We start from the raw sequence: 12,835 nt of genomic DNA on the forward strand, positions 1-12,835 counted from the left end.
CGTTCCTGAGTTATTACCTCATAAAGGGACACTGGTCAGAATTGCAAAAAACGGCAAGGTCATTAAGGCCAAAATAGGCTGGGTCATGAAGGGGTTAAGATATGCATGTTGTGATTGCAAAAAATGATTTTTCTTTTTTTTTTTTTTTACATGGGTTGTCACAATTACAGTGGTATCACATGCCTATTTTTTGTTTATTTTTTCCATTTTTGAGGTTTTTTTTTTATTATTGAACATGATTTGCCTTTTCTTTTGTCTCGCTTTCCACTGTAAGTTTAATTTGTATATAAAATTGTTGCTGGAAGGGGTAAATTATTGGGAACAAACCTGAGTTTAGAATAATGAATTTATTTACACTACAAGATTTGGATAAATCGCAAAATAAAAATAAATAAAATATAAATGAAGCAGATGCACCCTTCGTTATTTAGGATTAGGAATTGAGGGGAAAAAATGCCATAATTCACATAAAAACAGTTAATAATACCGATGTAGTCCCAAACATATATAGGTTAGGGCTCTTTTCCATTTGCAAGAAACACGTCCGTGTCTCGCATGTGAAAACCAAGTTCTGGCGCTGGCACTCCAGAGCGGAGCGTGCGGCCGCATAGCAACACATGGAGCTGCACGCTCCGCTCCAAAGTGCCGGCGCCAGAGCTTGGTTTTCACATGCGAGACACGGACGTGTTTCTCGCAAATGGAAAAGAGCCCTTATATGCAACATATCATAGATAACCTAACAAAGCATGACTGCGACCATACAATAGTGCAAAAATTAATTGTTGCATTATTGTATGGTTGCAAAAATGTAGAGTTTTAAACATTGTTTTATAATGTTACATTAAATAAATTATTAGTATGTAAATTCAGAAAAAAAAATTCTATTCCGTAAAAAAAATTAAATCTTTAGCTTGTTGAAAATGTAAAAATCACCTGCTGGCACTGATTGATGTGATCTTAAAGAGTCGTTACAGTAAAAATGTCTACACATTGACAGAACTTCTAGTTTTCTTTTATTCCTATATATACTTTTGACTACAAGTTTCAGGCTTGTTGGCATCTAAAGAAGCTCTCCTCCTTCTCCCTTCAACATTTTTATCCTCTTGATATATTGCAATCAGTAAATTATATGACAGTATGTACTTAAAATTGCTCATTTTGCCCTTCTACCCAATTAATGCTTCTCTTTTCCATTAGGTCTATGATTAAAAACTGACTAGCTGAGTCTTTTACGCTCAATGTATAAACAGGAGGTCAATTTTCCCAGTATGAGTTATGAGTCAATGCAAAAGTTCCTGGTGTGGGGGAGGAGCAGCAGCTGGGTGAAGAAGGGGATGATAAATGCAGGCAAAAGAGACTTCCTGTTTCTACATAGAGCAGAGAAAAGAGAAGAATTAACTGGGTAGAAAAGCAAAGTTAGCAATTGTAAGTACACAGTACTGTATAATATGACGACTGCGATATATTAAGAAGATACAATGCTAATGGGGATGCTTTTTTAATAACGCAACCTACGTAAACTATTGCTTCTATGGTGTCAAGATTCAGGGGAATCGTGTTGGTGGAGGATATGGTATCAATGTATAAGTTATATGAGAACAACCACTGGGACCACTATTTATTAAAAGAACAAAAAAGCCCCTTCACAGGCTTACTAGTCACCATGTTGCTCTTAGCAGTATGCTATATTAACTATATTATCAGATTCTTCTCAGTTTATCCCATGACAATAAAACAGATGATACATCCTAGCAATATGATTTCATTGTTTACAAGAACAGAACCCCTTTAAATGTGAATGTATCTCAAAACAAACAATTCAGGTTTTCGGAGCATATTCGAAATGTGTGTATATATTTATAACGAGGATTATCATGCAGATTGGCTGAAGAATTTTTTTTTTTTCAGAAAAATTCAGTTTCCTATTCCTGGAATCCTATATTTATTTTGGCTTGCCTGTGTCTATATTAAGAATGCACAGTCATTTCATCTCAAATTATTGTGCGAAGTTGTATTTATATTTGTGTGTGTGTATATTTATTATATAGTGTATATTATAAAATACATGTATAATTTATTATTACTACTATTATTACCGTATATTCTGTCGTGTAAATGCATCTAAAAATTAATTGTAAATAGAACTAAAATAATTATCAACTAAAACTGCAAAATTATTCTTGGAAAAAAATAAGTGTGGGTATAAATATATATATATTTACATAACAGAATAAATGTGACCTCACATTAAGAATAGTTTGCCATTAAAGTTTAGCAAGAAGTCTCACTCTGCCCTTGTCCAGCCTTCTGTTTGATGACAGCCAGATCAGGACAGTCTTAAATTCTGTAATTGGCATCCTTGGATCGGCATCTTGGGCTCCTTTTGAACTTTCTTGTGACCTCCTATTAATGCCGGTTCACAGGAGGATTGTGATGAGACCCCTGTCTGTCATGACAATCTGTTGGTGCTCTGCGGTAATATGACTGGTGCGCTGAACGGCGGGATTAATGACGCGAGTCCAATCTATGCTTGGTTAACAGCCGCAAGTGCATCTCATATCCGCTTGCAGCTGTTTTAGGCTTTTGATGGCTGATTAAGTCAGCCATCAAGTGCTGGAAAAGATGCATGCTCAGCGTGTGACCCCACATCAAAAGCAGGGACATGGCAGATTATGTAAATATACGTCATTGGTCATGAAGCTGTGAAGGCATGTAGTCATTAACCTCGCTGGTAACATAAATGATTAGGTACTTTAGCTTTTGCACCACCGGGATTGGTAAAGATTGATTTGGTCAAAGATGTACATATTTATCCAAGGGGAGCAAAGCTGACTTCGGCCAATTAATATTTAGGCCAGAAATCATATCCATTATTAATGGGAGAGATATTCAGGTTATTATCAGCAAATAACAACAAATCATCCGCATACAGGGCGATCTGTTCCTCTTTGCCATCATATTTTAAAGCCACCATTACCCGGGTATTGCCTAATGATAGAGGCTAAAGGTTCTATTGCATAGCAAAAAGTAGAGGCGATAGAGGACAGCCTTGCCTTGTTCCCCTAAAAAGATCAAAACTCTCCGACATATCCCCGTTAGCTCTAATTCTAGCTGTTGGGGACTTGAACAGTAGCATTACTCACTTAATAAAATTGGGTCCAAATCCTATTTGTCTTTGTACTGCCCACATATATTTTCACTGCACACCATCAAAAGCCTTTGTGGCATCTAAGGAGAGAACGACTTTATTCTTGGGATCTTGCAAACTGAAATATAGCCTTCGTAGGTTAACGGTAGTCGACTTAGATGGCGTGACGCCATCTTGATCCGGATGTATTAGTGACGTTATCACAATGCTCATCCTATTTGCCAGGATTTTTTTCAGAATCTTGATGGCAGTCTTTAGTAATGAAATAGGTCTATATTTTTCTGGTAATTCCTTATCTTTCTCTTCCTTGGACAAGACAACTATTATAGCCTCATATAGTGATCTTGGCAGTGTCCCTTCTGAAAATGTATTATTTAACCATTTCCAAATAATGTGGTACAAGTTCCTCATAAAATATTTTTAAAATCCCTGCTGGGAGGCCGTAAGACCCAGGGGCTCTATCATTTGGCATTTCCCCTATCGCTCGTTGAGTCTTTTAGGGAAGTCTGCAAAAACAAATATCAGACATCTTTGCCCGAAGATGGACGTTTAATCCTGGTTAAGGTAATCTGCTAGTTCTTCTGAGTACTTCTCCCTGGACAAATACAAATTATATAAAAACTATGTAAAGTCTTTAAAATTGCAGGAGTTTGGGTGTTTCTCCCCTCTCTATCCTTAAACCTTTATTCAGACCTTAAACGTCTGAATAAAATGGGCGACTGTAGTAATAGGAACATCCAGCTGTTTGGAGATTCAGTAAATTTAAATCGAAAATTACTTTTGACAGTGTTAAGTTATTTCAGTGACCATTGTGAATTTTAATTTTTCTTACATTAATAGAGTGGTACCAAAAATTTGGTCAGTGTGGGTGTACATAGTCCAATATACATTTTGACCCCATTTCATCATTTGTGTCTTTTGTTTTTAATATGTTTTTTGTCTTGTGGTATTCTTTGCTTTTTTTTTTTTTTGCGACAAATTCTTCAAAATGGCAAACACAGTTCATTCATTTTGCACAAAGTCAGAAATAGCCTTTTACTTTTCTCTTTAACCTCTTTTGCAACTTTTTAGCGCTTAAAGTTGCACATTTCACAACATGGTGAAAAAAAGGATTCACAATATCTGACGTACATAAAATCAGTCTAGGGGAGATTGATGTACACATGTAACAAATTTTCGAAAAGTTGCAATTGATGAATCCGGTGAGAACGTCTGGAAAAAGAGGGTGCAGGTAATGGCAAGCATAATAAAAAAAAAAAATAAAGAGGCAAATGCGTCTAAAATGACTTAGAACAAAAACAAGATAAATGGTACCGTGAATATGGTGCAAGCAAAAAATAAAAGCAAAACATTAAAAACTCAACAAGAAAGTTGCAAATACAATAATGAAGCTGTTCCCTATTTTCAGATTGCAAACAGTTTATTTGATTTGTGTGTATATTGAGAGTTCCCTGGTGTATACGCCTTCCATATACGCATAAGGTGATATTAACAGAACTAGATATTAAGGCGTCTAGTGATTAATGACTGCATCAGACATCTACACACTTCATCGGTGTCCGTCCATATGACCCGCATGTAGTGTTCACATAAATGAGAAACATAACCTCAGATGATGAAAAGAAGCAACGTTTTCCTGATCTATATTTTATATCAACCTTTAAGATTGAAACTCTCAAGTGTTGACCACGTTGGAAATTGTACAACCGTTAGATACGAGTGCTACATTGAACTAATAGTTAAGCTAATAAGTGAGATGATTGATTTGTTAACCAACATGGTGTCAAAGCATCTAAGCCACAGATCCAGCAAGCCTGTGCGGTAACGAGCCTCCAGTATTTAGGAAGTGATTCAACGTCTCTAACCGGTCTTTCCTCACATTGAACTGTATCCATTATTTTCATTTAGCAATTTTTATACTGCACTTCACAGCAGACCTTTAGTACTCCTATTACTTACAGGAAACACCTGGCTTCAACTATTTTTTACCTTAAGTGGTCTGCATTTAGTTTTGTGTCCATAATCAAATGTGCAGTATTTATAGAATTCTAAAATCTTACCTTTGTAAAACCATTGCATAAAAAAAATCTATCTATCTATCTATCTATCTATCTATCTATCTATCTATCTATCTATCTATCTGTCTATCAATCATTTTCCACCTTTGATCTTGTCTATTTCATATATAAATGCCTGTTCTTTCTTCTGACGTTTCCTAAATACCATGCAGCCATTCGTCAGGTACCTTGGGAGAAATGTTTAATATTTTCCATATTGCATATGGCAGCACAGTTTTGTAAAAAAATAAACAAAAACAAAACACCACCATTACCAGTGAACAATCAATTTGCACTTAATTTGTAACTGGCTTTGCAACTTTCATGACTTAGCGTCAACATTGATATTGGTGGTAAGACTGTACCCTTACAAGGGTTGGGAATTTGCATACAGGGTACTAAAAGTGTCTTCAGTGCACGCGTCTCATGTGCATGAGGTGTCGTTCGGCCAAAAGCTGTGCTATCCCTCCCAACACCTTGATGCACATGTACGCTTGTGAGTGTATGAGTTGACAATGTCGAGAGAAAGCCACTTCCAGACATTTCTAACAGCTGCTCATCACCTGGAAGAACTAAAGGATCAGGCATTTGAAGGGGAACATGACAGCTTTCCCCGGACCCCAAACCACCACCATGTTTTTATAGCTATCTTTATACCCTTCCTTAACCCCTTCATGACCTTGGGATTTTCCGTTTTTCCATGTTCGTTTTTCGCTCCCCTCCTTCCCAGAGCCATAACTTTTTTTTTCCGTCAATATGGCCAAGTGAGGGCTTATTTTTTGCGAAACAAGTTGTACTTTTGAACGACACCATTGGTTTTACCATGTCATGTACTAGAAGACGGGAAAAAAATTCCAAGTGCGTTGAAATTGCAAAAAAAGTGCAGTCCCACACTTGTTTTTTGTTTGGCTTTTGTGCTAGGTTCACTAAGTGCTAACACTGACCTGCCATTATGATTCTCCAGGTCATTATGAGTTCATAGACACCTAGCATGACTAGGTTATTTTTTCTCTTAAGTGGTGAAAAAAATTTCCATACATTGCTAAAAAAAAAAAATGCGCCATTTTCCGATACTCGTCGCGTCTCCATTTTTCAAGATCTGAGGCCGGTTGAGGGCTTATTTTTTGCGTGCCGAGCTGGCGTTTTTAATGATACCATTTCGGTGCAGATACGTTCTTTTGATCGCCCCCGTTATTGCATTTTAATGCAATGTCGCGGCGACCAAAAAAACCGTAATTCTGGCGTTTTGAATTTTTTTTCTCGCTATGCCATTTAGCGATCCGGTTAATGCTTTTTATTTATTAGATCGGGCGATTCTGAACGCGGCCATACCAAATATGTGTAGGTTTAATTTTTTTTGTTCTTGATTTATTTTGAATGGGGCGAAAGGGGGGTGATTCAAACTTTTATATTTTTTTTTATTTTTTTCACATTTTTTTTAACTTTTGCCATGCTTCAATAGCCTCCATGGGAGTCTAGAAGCTGGCACAATGCGATCGGCTCTGCTACATAGCACCGATCATCAGATCCCTGCTATGCAGCAGAAATGCAGGTGTGCTATGAGCGCCGACCACAGCTACCGGCGATCAGTAACCATAGAGGTCTCAAGGACCTCTATGGTTACTCTGCAGAAGCATCGCTGACCCCCGATCATGTGACGGGGGTCGGCGATGCGCTCATTTCCGGCCGCCCTGCCGGAAGCGCCGGTTAAATGCCGCTGTCTGCGTTTGACAGCGGCATTTAACTAGTTAATAGCGGCGGGTGAATCGTGATTTCACCCGCCGCTATTGCGGGCACATGTCAGCTGTTCAAAACAGCTGACATGTCCCGGCTTTGATGCGGGCTCACCGCCGGAGCCCTGCATCAAAGCGCTGTATCTCACCTCGGACGTACTATCCCGTCCGAAGTCAGAAAGGGGTTAAAAGTCTTTATTATTGTCCTGTTATTGTCTTAATTCCTGCACATATCAAAAAATGTTATGAAAATTGGCGGGTGACTAGTTGTGGAGGTGTTGTTTTCCACACTCTAGTCATGCCACGAATCATGTTGTTATTCCCCAGTGGGCGTGAGTAACCGCTGGCTTTTTCCAAATCTCTGCCTGCCTAACAATGTGTAGAAAGCCGGGTGTACGCTCCCCGGGCTTGTGCATGCCTAAGGAGGCAGTGGTAACGCTCACGATCCAGCCAGCCATTTTGTAAATCTTGTAACAGGCTGAGTCTTTCGTCAGCGCTACTTTACTGGTGCGCCAATGAAGTTAGCGTGCATACACCTGAGTTACTGCGCAGGGAGGCAGAGCTTTGCAAAGATCCGGTGGTAATCCGCTCTTGTAAATCATGTTACTCATGCCGACAGGAGTGTGATAACATTAGCGGGATGATTAGTCTTGGGAAAACAATGCCCTCACAACTAGACAAGCACTAATTAGAATATTCCAATTTTTGGGGGGGCATATCAGTATGCAGGTTCCCTTTAATTCACACTGTTGGGAGGCCCTCCGAAATTAACAGGTTTGGGTGATTTTTAATTTATACTAGAGCCTTTATGAGGTTGTGTTGGCATGAAGAGCCAGGCCTCCCAACTCTCTAGAGAAGATTTATTCTTCTATTTTCTCATGACGAATCCTTTATTACTGTTACAGTTTGCTTGCTAGTTTCCCATATTACAGATGTCTTGCTGACACGGCATTTCTAGATAAAATACAAGTTGTAGTGTCTACATTAGGTTGTTTTCATGCAAAGTGTTGCATGTTTTAATTCTCGTAAAGACTGACCAGACTCTGAAAACTGTGGCAGATAGGAAGGAAGGGGTTTAATAAGATGAGATCTCTAAAAATGGGAACACGTGTCAATACGGGAATACCAAAGAAGTAAAACATGCTGATTATGGTTTACTATTTATAGAGCCAGTTATTTAGAGGACACTTGCTGCTTCCATTTTATCACCATTGTGTGCAAAATAATTTAATGCTTTGGGAAAATAAAAAATAAAAACTTTCAATTTTTTTTTACTTATCCTATAGTATAAAAAGGAAGGAAGAAAAAGCTTAGTAAAATACAATAAAGTGTCTGCTTATCCTTCCCTTTACTTGATTATACTTTATTGTTAATATTCAATAAAAATATTGGGGAAAAACTTATTTTTTTCTTGCTTTAGACATATTTCGAATCAGTTGGTAAAAATCTATACTGGGGTCATTCAAAACACAATTACCTGTTTGCATGATTTGCATACAAAGTTGTGTAAAATTTTTATGACTTGGAATTTTTACGCCAGTCTGGGACAACTTTTAGAAAAATGGACGGATTTTGTGTGAGACCAAGCGCGCCTGACAAATTAATCATTATTTATGCCAAAAAAGTGGTGTGAATCGCGACAGAAGTGCGCTCCAGTCCATAAGAGGAGTGACTTCTCTGGTGTTGGGGCATGTAAGCTGCAAGATGCACCAAATTCATTGAAACGCACACACCTCCTTATGAAATTGTGTTATCTTATTCCAGTGTACAGGTGATCAAGACTGGCATGCAAAACATGAGGCCCAAAGTCGTGTGATTGACAGTCTTATTAAACCTATGAATTAAATAATATTTTTTTTAAAAAATGACGTTGGGTCCCTCCTATTTTTCATAACCAGCCAAGGTAAATAAGACAGCTGCAGGCCTATATTATCAGGCTGGGAAAGTTCCTGTCTTTCACAGCCTAAAAATACCAGCCGCCTCAGAAATGGCACATCCATTAGGTGCTCCAATTTTGGCTCTTTGCCCGATTCTTCCTGATTATACCTTTGCATTGGCAATCGGGGTAATGGTTTATGAGGTTGATGTCAGCTGGCATCAAGCCCAGGGGTTAGTAATGGAGAGTCATCTATCCAACACCCCCATTACTAACCCAGTTATCAAAAATAAAAACACACAGAAAAAAAAGTTTATTTTTAAAAAACACTCCCCCCACATCTCGTTCATCGATCCGACATAGTCCAGCGAATCCGAAGTAGTCCAAAAATGGGAACCTGAAAGACATATGAAGAGAGAGGTAAAGAACTAAAAACAAGAAACACACCTTCATTCACCATAATTAAAAAAAATCCTTGCAGCTCTGACGTAATCCATCGAGATACGACGACGTCCAGCAATTCTTTACAGCAACCTATGAAGCGTTGTTCTGAGAGCGACGCTCCATAGGTCACTCCCGATCATGGCAGTCACTCCATGACATCCGTAACTCATCAGAACCGGTCCCTCTGAACTGCAGTGACCTCAAAAAGTGCACCGCTTATCAGTCACTCTGGCCTCTATGAGACTCTGATGAGTGGTGTAGTTACAAATGTCACCGCTATTCAATGACGCTCGGTCTTGTGCGAGCAGGCAGTTCTGATTCAGTCCTGCAAGCATAGGTCATGTCTCACTCGCGATGACGTCGGAGTTACTAACGTCATCGAGTGTGAGACATGACCGGGAGTGACCTATGAAGCGTTGTTCTCAGAAAGACGCTCCATAGGTTGCTGTGCAGAATCGTTAGACGTCATGAGATCTCAATGGATTTTATCATATGTAGGAGTCTTGTCACATAGAATACCGTAGATAGATTTCATGTTGAAATTTCAGCTTTCAGTTCTGTTTATCTGTCTATTATATCCTACATATCTATGTATTCTGTCTATCCTATATATCTATGTAGTCTATCTGTTCTATATATCTATGTATTCTTGTCATGATAATGTAAAAATGTCATTGTGATATTAGTTTCAGAAGGTTACATGGCTTTCCAGAAGTCATGTTGTGGGCCATTCCGACCCCCCCCCCCCTCTTCTCTCTCTGCCGGCTGCTTGTGTGTGTGAATCCTAAATCCCTCCCTGAAGAATTTTTATGGTCCATGCGGCAGGCAGAGCAGTCTCCCTAAAACTACTCATCCCCCCTCCCACATGGTACTAGTTGAAACTGGTGTATCCACCATGAGATTCTTTGTTCCATTAAAGAGACATATTCTGGCACCGATCTGGGCTAGGGTTATAAGAATTATATATTCCTGATGTTCATCGATAGATCTATCACTCACTGAAACTGCTAGCAGCTAAACGCAACGAGTGCAAAGTGCGGATTTCTTCGTAAGCGGTTCAGGTTATTCCTCCGTGATTACACTTAAAAGAATCGCCCCGACTCGGCGCACCTAGTGATCTGGGTGTATTCTGGATACGAGATTCCTACAGCGAGCTAGGCATAAAAATAGTTTTCTTAAGTCTAAGTAAAGGGGAGGTTTCAGCCCCTAAGTGATGTCACCACAGGGGAAGTGCTTTGGTCTTAGGCTATGAAATATCTGTGTGAAGCAGGAGGCTTCAGTGTCTTTTGTCCGGGGGCTAGTTGCTATACAGATGTGTGGCATGCAATAGATGTAGCCCCTCCTCCTCAGCCTACGGCCAGCCATGATGATATGAAATGATATGAACGCTATGTAAGTGTTTTTTCAATTTTAATTCCTTTTTATTTGTAATTGTAACGTACACATGATTTTTGTCTTCTTTATAATATCGTTTTATACTTTGTAAACACTGCCTACCTTTTTTTGGAGTAAAATATAAAATTAGTACGGTAGCTCGTCTCTTCATGCTCTATAACGGACTGTCGCGTCCTCTAAAGTGAGTCACGCTACTGATTTGGGTTGGCTCTGGACCCTTTAATCCTTGGAGAATCGGAGCTGGTGGCTGCATACTCTGTTCTGTGCATTTGGGAGGCTTTGTGGCGACGGCGGCGTTGATAATTATTGTTCTTGCCTGAGTGGGAGTAGTTAAGCTGCAGTGTGCCCAATAGCCACTACATAGCAGGCAGCCCTTCTGGTGACTATTTACCCTAGGTGCAGTACCCTGACTGACCTGAGGGTAAGGGGGGCGCCAGAGAGCTGTAAGTTCAAAACCGGAACTGGGAAGTGGGATATAGATAAATCCCCTTCAGAAGGAACCAGGGGTAACCAAACAACCCCGGTTTGTGACAAATTGGTGTGCATGGTGGGAATGATAAAAGTATCTTCCCCGTGAACCGTGACAGATTGGTGGGATCCCTGACATATACGTTGGGATTCGTGACATATTTCTGGTAGCACGATGGGATCCGTGACAATTCTATTGACTTCTGACAGTTCTAACTGTAAATTTTGCTGATAAATTGTCTGGTTTCCTATGAAATGGGTACGTGAAATTGGACGGCACACACATTGACTTGCTTTACCTAGCGTGATCCGATTCCCGTATCCAATAGTAGCAAGCTGGGATTTTTCTCTGTCCGATTAGAGCTGAAGAGAAACTCGCAGATCAGCACTGACTCATTGAGTAACATTGGTCAGAATGCAATGCGATGTTTTGATGTTTTCCCGTATTGCACTCCTCCTTATCATACTCCAGCCCTAACAGTTATAGTGATATAAAAATTTTGAAAAAATAAATTGTTTTCTTTTTACAGATAAAAAAAAAAAAAAATAGAAATTTAATTCGGATGAACAATAGCACATTTTCCGATTACACATTTCCTTTGAAAGGCTGCATTTACATTGCTAATGCCTAGGTTGCTAGGTTGATTTTTCTTTATACAAATAGGCACAGAAAACATAGCAATGTGTCTATGGAAGGTACAACACTGACAAACATAAAAAAAGCCAGGGAATAGATTAAATAGATACTGGTTAGGTGACTGAGTACGGGCACATTCAGATGTCTGTATAAATTGGTACAAGACAAGACCGCAATGCACAGACTTGCCGATGGGTCTCTTGACTTGAGCGTGACCTCTTCACTGGCCGATGGGACTCTTGACTTGAGCGTGACCGCTTCACTGGCCAATGGGTCTCTTGATTTAAACGTGACCACTTCACTGGCCGACGGGTCTCTTGATTTGAGCATGACCGCTTCATGTATTTCTAAACTCTGGTCAGGAGACCCGCCGGACAGTCTGTGCGTAGTGGTCCGATCTCAGACCGATTGATACAGACATCTGAATGCATCCTAGGGGTGACATTTTATGAAATTATCTACTATCATGCAGTGTGTTAAGATGGTAAAATATCAATTACTCTCTGTTCAGATAGATTATTGGACGTACAGCAGGACAAATGCTTTTACTGCTCAAATAGCAGACTTCCAATCTGTTGGAATAAAGAATGCTGCAGCCGCTGATTGCCTGCAGTGGTCACGTGTCATGTGACCTCTGGGAGAGAGAGTGCGGAGATCGGAGTTCCACAACTCGGGAGTTCGGACTCAAATGATTTTTTTTCAATTGTATCCAGAAAGGACCGGACTATCTGAATGATTTTATGACTACATGATATTTAGAAGAATCGCCAATCTGGAGCCACACAATTTATTTTTACTAAATGATAATGGCAGCATCAGATTGGTGATGGGTACAAAAGGGAAATATTGTGAAAAATTATTTATGTGATCTCTTCTTTGCATCAACTCCTAATTTTATCTCCAAAGTACTGACCAAACCTTCAATGTGTAAACGACGCTTGGGCCCGGGAGAAGTTGTAGGTGAGTTTCCATAGCCTGCTAATTTGCTGCTGTATTTTATCATTCCTGATATAATGATCTCACTCCGCTAGAACTTTGCAGGCAGTAAATGACATCTCACAATTTTTTCTTTGTTTT

At 39.5% G+C, this 12,835-nt stretch overlaps 1 protein-coding gene across 2 annotated transcripts in view; it reads left to right on the plus strand.

The window, feature by feature from the left end:
• The window catches only part of TLK1 (tousled like kinase 1), a 309,224-nt gene that overhangs the window by 109,733 nt on the left and 186,656 nt on the right, over nucleotides 1-12,835 (plus strand). The gene's annotated exons all lie outside the window — the stretch shown is intronic.

The sequence above is a fragment of the Ranitomeya variabilis genome, chromosome 7 (assembly GCF_051348905.1).
Source record: "Ranitomeya variabilis isolate aRanVar5 chromosome 7, aRanVar5.hap1, whole genome shotgun sequence".
NCBI classification, from domain to species: Eukaryota; Metazoa; Chordata; class Amphibia; order Anura; family Dendrobatidae; genus Ranitomeya; species Ranitomeya variabilis.